Here is an 18836-nt window from a genome sequence, read left to right on the forward strand (position 1 = left end):
GTTCTTCCTGGCGCTCGAATTTGACACCCTGTGAATTGGGAGATCACTAGTAAGGGCTTCTTAGACCCAGCAGTCATTGTGCACTTCAGCACCAATGACAAAATTGGAGGTAAATGGAAGGTCCTTTAAAATGGCTTTCAGGGAATTAAGCTGTAATCTTAAAGCATGGTAAGGTGCCACCTGAAGAAAAATGTTTTTCCCAATAAATGAAAAAATGTAAAAAAAGTTTTTTTTTATTTTTTTTTTTTAAATATTTGTTTTTAATGGCGTAAAATATTAAATGATTTTAGTTTTTTTTATTTTTATTTATAACTTTTTAAATAGTAGGGACTGCAGTTGCTGAAATTTGCCATGAAAACCTTGTGTACAACTAGTCTGAACTACGACTGCAGTAAATATGGGCTCAATCTGCTCACGTGTGTGATTTCACTCCTCTCCTCCCCTTCTGAGTGTTTGCAGAGGATAAGGGAGGATGAAGTTTGATGTAATCGACAAAATGGCTCAGCTCTGTGCTCTCAAAATGATATTCACCTGTGAAAAGTGTCATAAAGGATGACTAGCAGCGCAGATTTTGTTAGTGCTGCTTGCTGTATCATGCTTTACGGTTAGATATGCAGTGTGTATCACGTGCTGCAATTAGGTTAGGGGAGCGTAACATTCTGGGATTAGATTCTGGGCTCAGTGGAGTGTCTATGGGAGCTTTAGTGTAATGTGACCCCTCTCTGTCCATTTCTATGGGAGCAGTAGTGTAGTGTGTGGTCCCGTTCTGTCCTCTTTCTCTTTCAGTCAGCAAGACTTTCTTCAGATGGATAGACAGGAAATGATATAGAAGAGCACTCATAGAATTGGAGTAGATCGCAGGTGCATGGTGCTCCATGGGAGCAGTGGTGTAATGTGTGACACCACTCCACTGGGATCAGAGAGTGACCACAGTCTCCTTAGTACAGGAGCTGCCGTATTTTGAGATGTTTAAGTGTCGTGCCCAGACACTAAACACCAGCAAATGACAGCCCCCAGTAGCTGCAAAAAAAATAAATTACTAAATAAAAAAACTGTTACATTAGTGCATTTCAATTTTGTATTAAAAGTAATTTAATATATAAAGGTAGAGGTGTGTGTGTGTGTCTGCTAAAGAAATCTGCACCGTCGCACTTACAATCACAAAATTTTCCACAGACGCCTCATGTGACCCAGGGAACGTCATATACTATGTTTTGACAGGAAAACTTAACCCCGCGCTTTACAGTTACTCTCCAAAAATCCTGACTTTATTAAAGTGAATGGAGCCTGGAACTACACATTATTATTAGCAGCTGTGATTGGTTGCTATAGGAACTAAGGACATTGTTAGTATAAGAAGCTTATGTGTGAGGTAATATGATGTCGGTGTAGAGGCAGACCGGGAAAGAGGCAGACCGGGAAAGAGGCAGACCGGGAAAGAGGCAGACCGGGAAAGAGGCAGACCTGGAAAGCGAGAGACAGACCTGGAAAGAGACAGTCGAGGAAAGGGACATACCTGGAAAGAGACAGACCGGGAAAGAGGCAGACCGGGAAAGAGGCAGACAGACAAAGACAGACCTGAACAGAGACAGTCGGGGAAAGAGAGAGACAGACCTTGAAAGAGACAGACTTGGAAAAAGAGAGATGGGGAAAGAGAGACCAAGACAGACTGGGAAAGAGACAGACTTTGAAAGAGACAATCGGGGAAAGAGACAGTCAGAGAAAGAGAGACAAAGATAGTTGGGGAAAGAGACAGACTTGGAAAGAAAGAGACAGACCTGGAAAGAGAGAGACCTGAAAAGAGACTGGGAAAGAGACAGTCGAGGAAAGACAGACCTGGAAAGAGAGAGACCTTGAAAGAGACAGTTGGTGGAGAAAAAGAGACAAAGACAGTCGGGGAAAGAGACAGTGGGGGATAGAGAAAGACGGACCTGGAAAGAGCGAGACGGACCTGGAAAGAGACAGTCGGGGAAAGAGACATACCTGGAAAGAGAGAGACAGACCTGGAAAGAGACAGACCTGGAAAGAGACAGACCTGGAAAGAGACAGACCTGGAAAGAGACAGACCTGGAAAGAGACAGACCGACTTGGAAAGAGAGAGGCAGACTTGGAAAGAGAGAGGCAGACTTGGAAAGAGAGAGGCAGACTTGGAAAGAGAGAGGCAGACTTGGAAAGAGAGAGGCAGACTTGGAAAGAGAGAGGCAGACTTGGAAAGAGAGAGGCAGACTTGGAAAGAGAGAGGCAGACTTGGAAAGAGGCAGACTTGGAAAGAGGCAGACTTGGAAAGAGGCAGACTGTGAAAGAGGCAGACTGTGAAAGAGGCAGACTGTGAAAGAGGCAGACTGTGAAAGAGGCAGACTGTGAAAGAGGCAGACTGTGAAAGAGGCAGACTGTGAAAGAGGCAGACTGTGAAAGAGGCAGACTGTGAAAGAGGCAGACTGTGAAAGAGGCAGACTGTGAAAGAGGCAGACTGTGAAAGAGGCAGACTGTGAAAGAGGCAGACTGTGAAAGAGAGAGACTGTGAAAGAGAGAGACTGTGAAAGAGAGAGACAGTCGGGGAAGGAGACAGTCCTGGAAAGAGAGAGACTGGGAAAGAGGCAGTCGGGGAAAGAGACAGACTTAGAAAGAAACAGAATTAGAAAGAGACAGTCCTGGAAAGAGAGAGACTGGGAAAGAAAGAAAGAGACAGTCGGGGAAAAGGACAGACCTAAAAAGAGAGAGGCTGGGAAAGAGACAGTCGGGGGAAAAGGACAGACCTGGAAAGAGAGAGACAGACCTGGAAAGAGAGAGACAGACCTGGAAAGAGAGAGACAGACCTGGGAAGAGAGAGACAGACCTGGGAAGAGAGAGACAGACCTGGGAAGAGAGAGACAGACCTGGGAAGAGAGAGACAGACCTGGGAAGAGAGAGACAGACCTGGGAAGAGAGAGACAGACCTGGGAAGAGAGAGACAGACCTGGGAAGAGAGAGACAGACCTCGGAAGAGAGAGACAGACCTGGGAAGAGAGAGACCTGGAAAGAAAGAGACAGACCTTGAAAAGAGACAGACATACCTGGAAAAGAGGCAAACCTGGGAAAGAGGTAAACCTGGGAAAGAGGCAGACCGACTAAGACAGACCTGGTGAGAGAGAGACAGGCCTGGTGAGAGAGAGACAGGCCTGGTGAGATAGAGAGACAGGCCTGGTGAGAGAGAGACAGGCCTGGAGAGAGAGAGACAGACCTGGGGAGAGAGACAGACCTGGGAAGAGAGAGACTGGGAACGAGAGAAACAGAAAGAGACAGAATTAGAAAGAAAGAGACAGCCTTAGAAAGAAAGTGTCTGTCGGGGAAAAGGACAGACCTGGAAAGAGAGAGACAGACCTGGAAAGAGAGAGACAGACCTGGAAAGAGAGGGACAGACCTGGAGAGAGAGAGACAGACCTGGAAAGAGAGAGACCTGGAAAGAGAGAGGCAGACCTGGAAAGAGAGAGACAGACCTGGAAAGAGAGAGACAGACCTGGAAAGAGAGAGACAGACCTGGAAAGAGAGAGACAGACCTGGAAAGAGAGAGACAGACCTGGAAAGAGAGAGACAGACCTGGAATGAGAAGGACAGACCTGGAATGAGAAGGACAGACCTGGAATGAGAAGGACAGACCTGGAATGAGAAGGACAGACCTGGAAAGAGAAGGACAGACCTGGGAAGAGAGAGACAGACCTTGAAAAGAGACAGATCTACCTTGAAAGAGCGAGGCAGGCCTGGGAAAGAGGCAGACCTGGGAAAGAGGCAGACCTGGGACAGAGGCAGACCGACTAAGAAAGACCTGGTGAGAGAGAGACAAACCTGGTGAGAGAGAGACAAACCTGGTGAGAGAGAGACAAACCTGGTGAGAGAGAGACAAACCTGGTGAGAGAGAGACAAACCTGGTGAGAGAGAGACAGACCTGGTGAGAGAGAGACAGACCTGGTGAGAGAGAGACAGACCTGGTGAGAGAGAGACAGACCTGGAAAGAGAGAGACAGACCTGGAAAGAGAGAGACAGGCCTGGAAAGAGACAGGCCTGGAAAGAGAGACAGACCTGGAAAGAGAGAGACAGTGAAAGAGACAGTCGAGGAAAGAGACAGTCGGGGAAAAGGACAGACCTTGAAAGAGAGAGACAGACCTTGAAAGAGAGGGACCTGGTGAGAGAGAGACAGACCTGGTGAGAGAGAGACAGACCTGGTGAGAGAGAGACAGACCTGGTGAGAGAGAGACAGACCTGGTGAGAGAGAGACAGACCTGGTGAGAGAGAGACAGACCTGGAAAGAGAGAGACAGACCTTGAAAAGAGACAGATCTACCTTGAAAGAGCGAGGCAGGCCTGGGAAAGAGGCAGGCCTGGGAAAGAGGCAGGCCTGGGAAAGAGGCAGACCTGGGAAAGAGGCAGACCTGGGAAAGAGGCAGACCTGGGACAGAGGCAGACCGACTAAGAAAGACCTGGTGAGAGAGAGACAAACCTGGTGAGAGAGAGACAAACCTGGTGAGAGAGAGACAAACCTGGTGAGAGCGAGACAAACCTGGTGAGAGAGAGACAAACCTGGTGAGAGAGAGACAGACCTGGTGAGAGAGAGACAGACCTGGTGAGAGAGAGACAGACCTGGTGAAAGAGAGACAGACCTGGTGAGAGAGAGACAGACCTGGTGAGAGAGAGACAGACCTGGTGAGAGAGAGACAGACCTGGAGAGAGAGAGACAGACCTGGAGAGAGAGAGACAGACCTGGAAAGAGAGAGACAGACCTGGAAAGAGAGAGACAGACCTGGAAAGAGAGAGACAGACCTGGAAAGAGAGAGACAGACCTGGAAAGAGAGAGACAGACCTGGAAAGAGAGAGACAGACCTGGAAAGAGAGAGACAGGCCTGGAAAGAGACAGGCCTGGAAAGAGAGACAGACCTGGAAAGAGAGAGACAGGGAAAGAGACAGTCGAGGAAAGAGACAGTCGGGGAAAAGGACAGACCTTGAAAGAGAGAGACAGACCTACCTTGAAAGAGAGGGACCTGGTGAGAGAGAGACAGACCTGGTGAGAGAGAGACAGACCTGGTGAGAGAGAGACAGACCTGGTGAGAGAGAGATAGACCTGGAAAGAAAGAGACAGACTTAGAAAGAAAGAGACAGTTGGGGAAAAGGACAGACCTGGAAAGAGAGAGACAGACCTGGAAAGAGAGAGACAGACCTGGAAAGAGAGCGACTGGGAAAGAGACAGTCGAGGAAAGAGACAATCGGGGAAAAGGACAGACCTTGAAAGAGAGAGACAGACCTTGAAAGAGAGACAGACCGTGAAAGAGAGGGACCTGGTGAGAGAGAGACAGACCTGGTGAGAGAGAGAGAGAGAGAGACAGACCTTTAGAGAGAGAGAGAGACAGACCTTTAGAGAGAGAGAGACAGACCTTTAGAGAGAGAGACAGACCTGGAGAGAGAGAGAGACAGACCTTTAGAGAGAGAGAGACAGACCTGGAGAGAGAGAGAGACAGACCTGGAGAGAGAGAGAGACAGACCTGGAGAGAGAGAGACAGACCTGGAGAGAGAGAGACAGACCTGGAGAGAGAGAGACAGACCTGGAGAGAGAGAGACAGACCTGGAGAGAGAGAGACAGACCTGGAGAGAGAGAGACAGACCTGGAGAGAGAGAGACAGACCTGGAGAGAGAGAGACAGACCTGGAGAGAGAGACAGACCTGGAAAGAGAGAGACAGACCTGGAAAGAGAGAGACAGACCTGGAAAGAGAGAGACAGACCTGGAAAGAGAGAGACGGGGAACGAGAGAAACAGAAAGAAAGAGACAGAATTAGAAAGAAAGAGACAGCCTTAGAAAGAAAGTGTCTGTCGGGGAAAAGGACAGACCTGGAAAGAGAGAGACTGACCTGGAAAGAGAGAGACAGACCTGGAAAGAGAGCGACTGGGAAAGAGACAGTCGAGGAAAGAGACAGTCGGGGAAAAGGACAGACCTTGAAAGAGAGAGACAGACCTTGAAAGAGAGAGACAGACCTTGAAAGAGAGAGACAGACCTTGAAAGAGAGACAGACTGTGAAAGAGAGGGACCTGGTGAGAGAGAGAGAGACAGACCTTTAGAGAGCGAGACAGACCTTTAGAGAGAGAGAGACAGACCTTTAGAGAGAGAGAGACAGACCTTTAGAGAGAGAGAGACAGACCTGGAGAGAGAGAGACAGACCTGGAGAGAGAGAGACAGACCTGGAGAGAGAGAGACAGACCTGGAGAGAGAGAGACAGACCTGGAGAGAGAGAGACAGACCTGGAGAGAGAGAGACAGACCTGGAGAGAGAGAGACAGACCTGGAGAGAGAGAGACAGACCTGGAGAGAGAGAGACAGACCTTGAAAGAGAGAGACAGACCTTGAAAGAGAGAGACCGACCTTGAAAGAGAGAGACCGACCTTGAAAGAGAGAGACCGACCTTGAAAGAGAGAGACCGACCTTGAAAGAGAGAGACTGACCTTGAAAGAGAGAGACCGACCTGGAAAGAGAGAAACAGACTTAGAAAGAAAGATACAGACTTAGAAAGAAAGACAGTCGGGGAAAAGGACAGACCTTGAAAGAGAGGGACAGACCTTGAAAGAGAGAGACAGACCTTGAAAGAGAGAGACAGACCTTGAAAGAGAGAGACAGACCTGGGAAGAGAGAGACAGACCTGGAGAGAGAGAAAGACAGACCTGGAGAGAGAGAGACTGGGAAAGAGATGGTCGAGGAAAGAGATGGTCGAGGAAAGAGATGGTCGAGGAAAGAGATGGTCGAGGAAAGAGATGGTCGAGGAAAGAGATGGTCGAGGAAAGAGATGGTCGAGGAAAGAGATGGTCGAGGAAAGAGACAGTCGGGGAAAGACAGACCTGGAAGGAGAGAGACTGGGAAAGAGACAGTCGAGGAAAAGGACAGACCTGGAAAGAGAGAGACAGACCGGGAAAAAGAGAGACAGACCTGGAAAGAGAAAGAGAGAGACTTAGAAAGAAAGAGACAGACTTAGAAAGAAAGAGACTTATAAAGAAAGAGACAGACCTGGAAAGAGACAGACCTGGTAAGAGAGCGACAGACCTGGAAAGAGAGCGACAGACCTGGAAAGAGAGCGACAGACCTGGAAAGAGAGCGACAGACCTGGAAAGAGAGTTACAGACCTGGAAAGAGAGAGACAGACCTGATAAGAGAGAGACTGGGAACGAGAGAAACAGAAAGAAAGAGACAGAATTAGAAAGAAAGAGACAGCCTTAGAAAAAAAGTGTCTGTCGGGGAAAAGGACAGACCTGATAAGAGAGAGACTGGGAAAGAGACAGTCGAGGAAAGAGACAGTTGGGGAAAGAGACAGCCTAGAAAGAGAAAGAGAGAGACTTAGAAAGAAAGAGACAGACCTTGAAAAAAGTGAGACAGACCTTGAGAAAAGAGAGACAGACCTTGAGAAAAGAGAGACAGACCTTGAAAAAAGAGAGACAGACCTTGAAAAAAGAGAGACAGACCTTGAAAGAGAGAGACAGACCTTGAAAGAGAGAGACAGACCTTGAAAGAGAGAGACAGACCTTGAAAGAGAGAGACAGACCTTGAAAGAGAGAGACAGACCTGGAAAGAGAGAGACAGACCTGGAAAGAGAGAGACAGACCTGGAGAGAGAGAAAGACAGACCTGGAGAGAGAGAGACTGGGAAAGAGATAGTCGAGGAAAGAGATAGTCGAGGAAAGAGATAGTCGAGGAAAGAGACAGTCGGGGAGAGACAGACCTGGAAAGAGAGAGACAGACCTGGAAGGAGAGACAGACCTGGTAAGAGAGAGACTGGGAAAGAGACAGTCGAGGAAAAGGACAGACCTGGAAAGAGAGAGACAGACCGGGAAAAAGATAGACAGACCTGGAAAGAGAAAGAGAGAGACTTAGAAAGAGAGAGACTTAGAAAGAAAGAGACAGACTTAGAAAGAAAGAGACAGACTTAGAAAGAAAGAGACTTATAAAGAAAGAGACAGACCTGGAAAGAGACAGATCTGGAAAGAGAGCGACAGACCTGGAAAGAGAGCGACAGACCTGGAAAGAGAGCGACAGACCTGGAAAGAGAGCGACAGACCTGGAAAGAGAGCGACAGACCTGATAAGAGAGAGACTGGGAAAGAGACAGTCGAGGAAAGAGACAGCCTAGAAAGAGAAAGAGAGAGACTTAGAAAGAAAGAGACAGACCTGGAAAGAAAGAGACAGACCTTGAAAAAAGTGAGACAGACCTTGAAAAAAGTGAGACAGACCTTGAAAAAGAGAGACAGACCTTGAAAGAGAGAGACAGACCTTGAAAGAGAGAGACAGACCTTGAAAGAGAGAGACAGACCTGGAAAGAGAGAGACAGACCTGGAAAGAGAGAGACAGGGAAAGAGACAGTCGAGGAAAGAGACAGTCGAGGAAAGACAGACCTGGAAAGAGAGCGACAGACCTGGAAAGAGAGAGACAGACCTGGAAAGAGAGCGACAGGGAAAGAGACAGTCGAGGAAAGAGACAGTCGGGGAAAGACAGACCTGGAAAGAGAGAGACAGACCTGGAAAGAGAGCGACAGACCTGGAAAGAGACAGTCGAGGAAAGAGACAGTCGAGGAAAGAGAGACAGACCTGGAAAGAGAGAGACAGACCTGGAAAGAGAGAGACAGACCTGGAAAGAGACAGTCGAGGAAAGAGACAGACCTGGAAAGAGAGAGACAGACCTGGAAAGAGAGAGACAGACCTGGAAAGAGAGAGACAGACCTGGAAAAAGACAGACCTGGAAAGAGAGAGACAGACCTGGACAGAGAGAGACAGACCTGGAAAGAGACAGTCGAGGAAAGAGACAGACCTGGAAAGAGAGAGACAGACCTGGAAAGAGACAGTCGGGGAAAGAGACAGTCGGGGAAAGAGAGAGACCTGGAAAGAGAGAGACAGACCTGGAAAGAGAGAGACAGACCTGGGAAGAGAGAGACAGACCTGGGAAGAGAGAGACAGACCTGGGAAGAGAGAGACAGACCTGGGAAGAGAGAGACAGACCTGGGAAGAGAGAGACAGACCTGGGAAGAGAGAGACAGACCTGGGAAGAGAGAGACAGGGAAAGAGACAGTCGGTGAAAGACAGACCTGGAAAGAGAGAGACAGACCTGGAAAGAGGGAGACAGACCTGAAAAGAGAGAGACAGACCTGGAGAGAGAGACAGTCCTGGAAAGAGAGAAACAGACCTGGAAAGAGAGAGACAGACCTGGAAAGAGAGAGACAGGGAAAGAGACAGTCGAGGAAAGAGACAGTCGGGGAAAGACAGACCTGGAGAGAGAGAGACAGACCTGGAGAGAGAGAGACAGACCTGGAGAGAGAGAGAGAGAGACAGACCTGGAGAGAGAGAGAGAGACCTGGGAAAGAGACAGAGACAGACAGAGACACAGAGATAGAGACAGACAGACTGAGACTGATACAAAGACAGAGAGAGATAGAAACAGAGAGATATAGACACAGACAGACAAGGAAAGAGACAGACAGAGAGATAGACACAGCGACACACAGACAGAGACTGGGAGAGAGACAGTTACTATCCCGAGCAACGCCTGGGTACTACAGCTAGTTGATTATATAATCAATAATGTTTAATAATAAAAAAATTGCATCACCTCCCCATTAAAGATAGCTAGAATTATGTAACATGCTACCAGTGCAACGCCAGAGAGGCCGCAGTAGAGTTGAAGTTTAATTAGTGATTTAGGAATTGGTGTAGGAAGGACAGTTTCCTGGTCCTGGAGTACTGGGCTTATTTCTCTGTTGGCTACAGGCTGTATGCTATACAGTGGCTGCACTTCAATGGGGAGGGTGCGACTGTGCTGGGGGAAATTGTCAGAAGCCAGGAAGCGCACACCTGGCTTCTAAGGTGCACCGACTCTGTTGATATGAGCCACTCGCATGTGCAAGATTTCCAGGATCTGCGCTGACGCTGCCTTGTGGAAATCATGTTATGTCCATCAGAGCGTAATAACATGGAAAGAGGGCCGACTAGTCTACTACTCTGAGGAAACGATGCCCCTTCCACTAGTCAAAGTTCTAATTAGCATAGGAACAGCAGAAATTATAAATGCTTTTCTTTTTGTAAATTCTTTATTTTACAATTTTCAACAAATAACTTATCAATATAAACATAAATTTTATCAACATTTGTTTTATATGAATGTTAAAAAAACCCCAAACAACTAAGGCGGGCTTTGCACACTACGACATCGCAGGCCGATGCTGCGATGCCGAGTGCGATAGTGCCCGCCCCCGTCGCAGCAGCGATATGTGGTGATAGCTGGCGTAGCGAAAGTTATCGCTACGCCAGCTTCACACACACACTCACCTGCCGTGCGACGTCCCTGTGGCCGGCGACCCGCCTCCTTGTTAAGGGGGCGGGTCGTGCGGCGTCACTGCGACGGCAGGCGGCCAATCAGAGCGGAGGGGCGGAGATGAGCAGGATGTAAACATCCTGCCCACCTCCTTCCTTCCGCATATCCTACGGAAGCCGCAGTGAGGCCGGTAGGAGACGTTCCTCGCTCCTGCGACTTCACACACAGCGATGTGTGCTGCCGCAGGAGCGAGGAACAACATCGGACCATTGCGTCAGCGTAATTATGAATTACACCGACGCTATACCGATGATACGATTACGACGCTTTTGCGCTCGTTAATCGTATCATCCAGCCTTTACACACTGCGATGTCGCATGCGATGCCGGAAGTGCGTCATTTTCAATTTGACCCCACCGACATCGCACCTGCGATGTCGCAGTGTGCAAAGTGCCCCTAAGGATAAATAAAGAGACAACCGGGTAGGGTTAGGGATAAATGTGTGGGGTTTTTTTTTTTTTTTTTTAAACATTGATTTAAAAGTAAATCGCATTACACAGGGCTGATTAGGAATGGAATTTTGATATACACATGTGAATACTGCTGGGTTGGGGGCATAAGGGACCGGACAGGATCCCTTTAACCAATAGGCCACATAGCATAAAAAATGTACATTTTGGGGGCAGGGCTGTTAAGTCAGTCAGTGTCCATTTTGGTAGAGTCATAGTTGATATAAAATGGACCGACTACTAAAATATATATTGACCTGGATATAGTAGTTGGATGCAGTATTTGCTAAATATTTTTTCATAGGAATTTGGGAAACTTATGAAATGTCCTATAAATTGTCTGTTCTGTTCCTGATCAAAGGATCTAGGTTTTCAGTTCAGATGAGCTTGAGCTGAAACCCCTTCCTTTGGACATGACCAACCCTTAGGTAATACTAAATAAAGGTCAGTGGACACAGGTGGCTGAATTGAAGGAATTGCTTCATCACTAGTGCTGAGCGGACCCAGACTGTAAACGTCCGGATCCGCGCGGTTTCAGCGCTATCCCCGGGCCAGACCCGGCAATTAATAAAAATGTTAAAAAACAATAAATAAATGAGCGTTTCATACTTACCAGACTCTGTAACGGCGGCACACTTGCTTCCGGGTCGCGCTTTCACTTCCTGTGCTATGCACGTAATCACACAGCTTTCCGTGCTTTCCCTGCCCGCCGGCCGTCCTCTCAGCTGTGATTGGTTCCTGGCTAACGCGCCCCCAGCCTGTGACAGCTCTGCCGTGCAGTCATCGCAGCTCAGTAATAGGCTGCTAGGCTGCACTCAGAGCGGGCAGCCGTGCTGTATGGCTGCTCGCTGTGACATGTAGCAGAGCTGGATGTGTCGCCGCTGGATCTCGTGTGGATTACGCCGGAGGGCTGTGGTGGGATAATAAAGTGGTGAAGGAGGAGGCTGCGTTTCTACTTTATTCCAAATAAAGGATTTCCCTGTGTCTTGTTTATTTACTGTATTTACAGGTTTGTGATGCGGGTATCTCACAGACGCCCGTGCGATCACAAACCTGGGGTTTAATAGCAGCCATGCGCTGTTATTAACCCCTGCTATTACCTTGATTGCCACCGCACCAGGGCAATCAAGATGAGCCGATATCGCACCGGAATGGCCACATCTAACAGATGTGGCTATACTGGGTGGCTGCGGGCTGAGGATATACCAGGCCCCGGGCGGCGTTATCATGGCTGGGAATGAAAATTGGGGGGGACCGCACGTCGTTTTTTTTTTATAAATTTATTTACTTAAATTTAAAAACAAACCCGCATTCGGTTTATTTTAGGCAGCAGTCACAGTGAGGGACTCCCACAAGTGTGACATCGCAACACAGCCGCACACACATCTGACCGGAGCGTGCATGTGTTTCTAGGTACATGCACGCTCATGTTCAGACAGTGGCAGGCTGTGACGGGTGATGTCAGACCCGCACGAGTCTGACATTGCATCACCCGCACACACTTCTGACAGGAGCGTGCATGTGTTTCTAGGTACATGTGGAAAAATAACCGCGGCAAAAACCGCGGCATAAAAATTGCGTCAAAACACCGCGATTTTTTGCCAGGAGGTGTAGATTGGATGCAGGAATATGCTATAAACATTTCAGCACAAAGTCTGCATCTCTTAGCCAAAAAAAACTGCGCTTTTTCTGCTAGGAGATGCAGGTCTGTGAACTCCGTGACCTCCACCTGAGGTCAGGTTACCTGCGATCACAGATGAAGGACCGTGGGAACTTCCAGCTGTGACCACAAATGACCCAAGTGACGTCACCGCTCAATGCTTAATGCTCATTTCATTGATTCTCTGGAGCTCACAGAGAGCAGTCGGTCGTGACGCTCTCTGTGATATTCAGATGTAGCAGAGCTGAAGTGGCGCAGGACTTCTCCTGTGGATTACGTCGGAGCTGCAGGGTATTTGGGGGTTAATAAAGAGGTGAAGGAGGAGTGTTTTGTACTTTATTCCAAATAAAGGATTGTTCTCTGTGTGTGTGTTAATTTACTGTCATTTACAGGTTTGTGTGATGCAGGTATCTGACAGACGCCTGTGCCATCACACAAACCTTGGGTTTAGCAGCAGCCGTGCGCCACTGCTAACCCCTGCTATTACCCCGACTGGCACCGCATCACGCCAGCGGGAAGAGCCAGTATTGCACACCGGTATGTCGCATCTAACAGATGCTTCATACCGGACGGCTGCGGGCTGAGGATATACCAGCCCCCGGCCGGCGTTATGGCTGGATGTGAAGATTAGGGGGAACCGCACGTCATTTTTTTTTTCTTTCACCGGAGTCACATGAGCGGGGGGCTCACGCGAGTCTGCCATGGCAGCCTCGCTCGTGTGACTCTGGGCACTGTATACACAGCACTGACTGCGCGACGGCTGAGGCTGCAGCCGAGCGCTATAACTGTGCTGCCGAGTGTTTACTACTGTGAACTGACCGACAGACTGTACTGCTTTCCCTGCCCACCGTCCGTCCTGTGATTGGTTGCAGTTAGCTGCCACTCAGGATGGGGGCGTGTCTAGCTGCAACCAACACATGCCGGTGGGCGGGGAAAACCATGAATATTGAATTGTCGGCTCCGGAAGGTTACAGCGTGACCCGGAAGGAGTGTGCCGCCATGACAGCGCCTCGGTGAGTATGCCGCGCTCGCTCCCAGCCCCCTAGCCCCTCCACAAATGTTTTTACCCTCCGGATTCCGGTCCCCATTGACTTATATGGGCACCGGATTCCGGAGCGGATCGGATTCTTTTTTTAAATCTGTTAGTGACCCGACGGCCCTGGATTATTGGCCGTTCGATCAGCTCTATTCATCACCCATTTAGAGTGAATAAAAATTACAAGCTGGGGATTTTAACTCAAGGCATTTTCATAAAAGAGTGGAAGAACTTACCTTTGCCTGTCCCAAAGAGGAGGTTTAATTGCAGATGGCATTGCTGCTTCAATGAAGTGGAGAGAGATAATGCTATTAGAAAATATAATTCTTCTAGCACCTCTTTGATGGACCGAAGTCATTGTATATTGCTTGACTGTCTCCTCAGATGTCTCTACTTCTTCCACGCATTGGTTATCCCCATTTCCAGCATGGCCACTCTCATCCTCTGTTTTATCATTGGCACTTATTTGTCAAATACCTTGTCCACTTAGAGAAAAGGCGTATGTACTCAATGGAGGAGCTGCAGTTTTAATACTGTTACATTCCCTTCTTTTCATTACCTGCAGGTTAAGAGTTATGTGATAAAGATACTAACACATCTTCTTCCTGAGCAGGAATGGAGTTCGTATCTGCTTAGATGGTTCACTAAATCTAACTCATTTTCTGGCCAAATTGCAACCGACTACAAATTTATCCATGTTGCTCTGAAATGTGAGCAATCTCAATTTCTGCTGACAAAATGGCAGATCAATGATCCTGCCTTATCCTGCAGCACTATTTGGAAAGTTTTGTACCACGTCCACAAATTCCTTCCCTCAGCTTGTTTTCTAGACATGATATTGAAAATCTGTCATAGATCTTCTCTAACCCAGTAGAAGGGTCACAGAGTGAGACTACACAACATCCAAGTGTTTTAAGTGCCTCTCCAATAAAGCTAATTTATTCCATTGCCTTGGTCATGCTCAGCCAGTCGGCCCTTCTGGTCCAGAATATGACAGTTCACTACCACACACCTGACAAACTTTGCTTCGGATGAACCCTTATGGCCCATCTTGGATATTTAGAGCCAAATAAATACACATCGTCTCTGGGAGCCTGTAAGCTACTGCATTTTATAGCGACATAGAGAAGGAAAGGTGCAGGCCTTCCTTGAAACTTGGGGAAAGTTTCATCTCTATGCTTCCACAGCACATTCAGATTGATATTAAAACTTAACAAAAAGGGATATCTGGCTAGTTTCTGTATCGAGACTCCTAATAGAGGCTCTACTGACTTTTTTTATTTGCATATTTCTCAGGGGGCAATGCACCTAGGATTTCACTGTGTTGAGCGCCCTCGTTGGCTGCCGGCAGTGTTTTCTCTAGCTGGTCTCCTCGAGATCAGTGATTGTTTTGTCTTGTTGGTCTACTAGGCATTGTTCCCACCTGGCCAGAATCCTACTCCACACTGATGAAACAGCTGTCTGAGACAAAAAACTTTGCATGCTACGTCCTTTCCGGCAGCTGGACGAAGAAATTTTGCTGGATCCGGCGGATGCCGCATGCAACGCAACGCCATCCGGCACAATTCGGCGCTAATGCAAATCAATGGGGAATAAAATGGATCCAGCGCCGATCTGTTTTAACCGCATTTCGCCAGACTTTGCCTGATGGCAAAAAACGGATGTGTGAAACCAGCCTTACTTGGAGTGTGCAAGACTTTTTTCTGCAAATATTGTACGCACCCTTCCTACATTATTTGTATAGACCAGGGGTGCACATCCTGTGGGCCAGATGCAGCCCTTACTGCTCTTGGTTGTGGCCCATGCAATGCTGACCAGAAACCTATGCAATCTGCAGTTTCTGTGTCCCTGTTTGTAGAACGCTGGCTGCCAGCAGCTCTTGAGCTGCTCAATAACCAATCATTACTTTTCTTCACTGCAGAGGAGCATTCTCATTGGTTATTACAAACTCCTATGAGTGGCAATAATTAAAGCACCACTTTTAATTTTTTCTTATTACATTACTTGAGTGGTGCTTTCAGTCTTAGGGGTGCTTCACACACAGCGAGCTCGCTGCTGAGATCGCTGCTGAGTCACGCTTTTTGTGATGCAGCAATGACCTCATTAGCGATCTCGCTGTGTGTGACAATGAGCAGCGATCTGGCCCCTGCTGCGAGATCGCTGCTCGTTACACACAGCCCTGGTTCGTTTTCTTCAAAGCCGCTCTCCTGCTGTGACACACAGATCGCTGTGTATGACAGCAAGAGAGCGACAAATGAAGCGAGCAGGGAGCAGGAGCCGGCGTCTGACAGCTGAGGTAAGCTGTATCCAAGATAAACATCGGGTAACCAAGGTGGTTACCCGATGTTTACCTTAGTTACCAGCCTCTGCAGCTCTCACGCTGCCTGTGCTGCCGGCTCCGGCTCTCTGCACATGTAGCTGCTGTACACATCGGGTTAATTAACCCGATGTGTACAGCAGCTAGGAGAGCAAGGAGCCAGCGCTCAGTGTGCGCGGCTCCCTGCTCTCTGCACATGTAGCTGCTGTACACATCGGGTTAATTAACCCGATGTGTACTGTAGCTAGGAGAGCAAGGAGCCAGCGCTCAGTGTGCGCGGCTCCCTGCTCCCTGCTCACACTGGTAACTAATGTAAACATCGGGTAACCATACCCGATGTTTACCTTAGTTACCAGTCTCCGCAGCTTCCAGACGGCGGCTCCGTGCAAGCGCAGCGTCGCTTGCACGTCGCTGCTGGCTGGGGGCTGTTCACTGGTCGCTGGTGAGATCTGCCTGTTTGACAGCTCACCAGCGACCATGTAGCGATGCAGCAGCGATCCTGACCAGGTCAGATCGCTGGTCGGATCGCTGCTGCATCGCTAAGTGTGAAGGTACCCTTAGTCCCCAGACCCCTGTATTATATTCACTTTCTGGCTGCTTCATCTTCTATCGCCACTGCTCTGGTCGGACTTGGGGGATTTGTGACCTGCCAGCATCTACAGTGTTTGCTGAAATGTGCCAGAGGTAATAAGTGCATCTCTGAGAGACTCGATCTGAACTTGTTCTGGCTCTCATAGAGTTGCATTGAGAGCTTGTTATGTAACTTCTGAGTTGCGGCCAGTTAGAAGTTAGTCACAACATGGTGCAGCGGGACCGACACAATGCCGAAAAAATATTTAAACACCGGACTTAAAAGAATAACGCTAGGGCCATGGGACTTACATTTAAAGCGCCACTCCAGCACTGAAAAAAACCCTGGTGGGGGGCGATTTAACTGTGGGGAGCCCGTGGTATTCTCCACACATCTACTGAGCTGATCAGCAGATATGCGGCTAACAGGCGCTGGTGGATTGGAGATCCACCCATGCCTTTTAACCCCATAGATCACGTTGTCAAAGAGTTGCAGCGGGGATCATGCCATTCGAGCGCCATGGTAGCGTGGGGTCAGTTGTTGACCCCTGACACTACCATGACTCACTTCCTGTCAAAGGCGACAGCGCCAGCACTTACAGAAGATGAGCTTTTTCGCTGTTGAGAGGCATGCTGCAGCATCGCTCTGATCAGCACAAGGGATCGGACTGTGTAGTCATAAAGTCTCCTAGGGGGGACTAGTAACATCAATAAAAAATGGTGCCATTCAAGTACAACTCGTCCCACAAAAAATAAGCCATCATATTGCAATATTGATGGAAAAAAGTTATGGCTTGTAGGTGTCTGATATGTGAGCGGTGTAGGTGTCTGATATGTGAGCGGTGTAGGTGTGTGTGTGTGTGTGTGTGTGTGTGTGTGTGCTGTAAATGTGTGATACAGGTGTCTCCTGTGAATGGTGTGGGGCTTTATGTATATCAAATGTGTGTGTTCTATGTGTTTGATAAATGAGCAGTGTTTGTACCACTTATAGACCTGAACTGCAGCAGCAAGGGAATAATGAGCAATTCTACACAAGTGTATATGAGAATTTCACTATTTAGCCACTAATTGAGTGTCAATGCCAAATTAGTTTGATACAAAACAGCTGAAGTTTTATTGTGGCCCCCTACTGTAGAAAAATACGATAGACTAAAAAAGGTTGTACACTCCTGGTATAGATGTACAGCAGGATACTTGTGCTATTAGTGAGTCTTGGGTAAAAGCAGTTTAAACTGACATCTAGTGGCCAACGTTAAATCTGCAAGCATTATGACACTACCAAATTAAACCAATTTATCATTTATAGAAAAAAAGGGATCATTTTGACATTGCATGACATTCTTAGAAATATATTTTATATGTTGATTGCTAGCTTTCAGAATTTATGATCTATGCAGGCAATATAAATATCTGTATTATCTCTGCTCCCCCTCCCCCTTTTTAAAATGTAATTTTTGTATCTTTTTTTTCTGTTTGCTTTTTGTTAAATTTGCCACACTGTCCGAGCGATGTTGTCCTTTTTTTAGGTTGCTTAGGGCATTACAACAGGGCTGTGGCTCACAGAAGAATTTTTTTAGATTAATCTAAACACACTCCCTCCCCCTTAGAATCCTGTGAGCTCTGTCCCATTGGTAAACGACCACCATATCACGGAAAAGACAATACAAGCAGAATATAGCCTACTCATGGGAGCAACAGGAATAAAAAAGCAAAAACTGTCCCAATTTTTACAGGCCCTCTTTAAACCCTTCAGCCCCCAGCCTATTTTGACCCTAAAAACCAGGCCATTTTTTGCAATTTTGACCAGTGTCACTTTATGAGGTTATAACTCTGGAATGCTTCAACGGATCCCGGTGATTCTGAGACTTTTTTCATGACATATTGGGCTTCATGTTAGTGGTAAATTTAGGCCGATATTTTTTGTGTTTCTTTGTGAAAAAAACGGAATTTTCGCGAAAATTTTGTATTTTTCAAACTTTTAATTTTTTAATTTAACGAGACATATGACACAAAATAATTAATAAATAACATTTCCCACATGTCTACTTTACATCAGAACAATTTTGGGAAAAACATTTTTTTAAGGAAGTTATAGGGGTTCAAAGTTTATGAGAAATTTCTCATTTTTACAACAAAATTTACAAAACCACTTTTTTTAGGCACCACATCACATTGAAGTGATTTTGAAAGGTCTACATGACACAAAACACCCAAAAGTGACACCATTCCAAAAACGGCACCCCTAAGGCTACTCAAAACCACATTGAAGAAGGTTATTAACCCTTCAGGAGCTTCACAGTAACTAAAGCAATGTGGAAGGAAAAAATGAACATTTTACATTTTGCAACAAAAATGTTAATTTAGCCTCAAATATTGCATATTCACAAGGGTAGCAGGATTAAATGAACCCCCAAAATTTGTTGGGTAATTTTTTATGAGCA

At 47.3% G+C, this 18836-nt stretch overlaps 1 protein-coding gene across 2 annotated transcripts in view; it reads left to right on the forward strand.

The window, feature by feature from the left end:
• Positions 1-18836, forward strand: part of SLC12A7 (solute carrier family 12 member 7) — a 1179416-nt gene that overhangs the window by 97137 nt on the left and 1063443 nt on the right. The gene's annotated exons all lie outside the window — the stretch shown is intronic.

Source organism: Anomaloglossus baeobatrachus, chromosome 6 (assembly GCF_048569485.1).
Source record: "Anomaloglossus baeobatrachus isolate aAnoBae1 chromosome 6, aAnoBae1.hap1, whole genome shotgun sequence".
Classification (NCBI taxonomy): Eukaryota; Metazoa; Chordata; class Amphibia; order Anura; family Aromobatidae; genus Anomaloglossus; species Anomaloglossus baeobatrachus.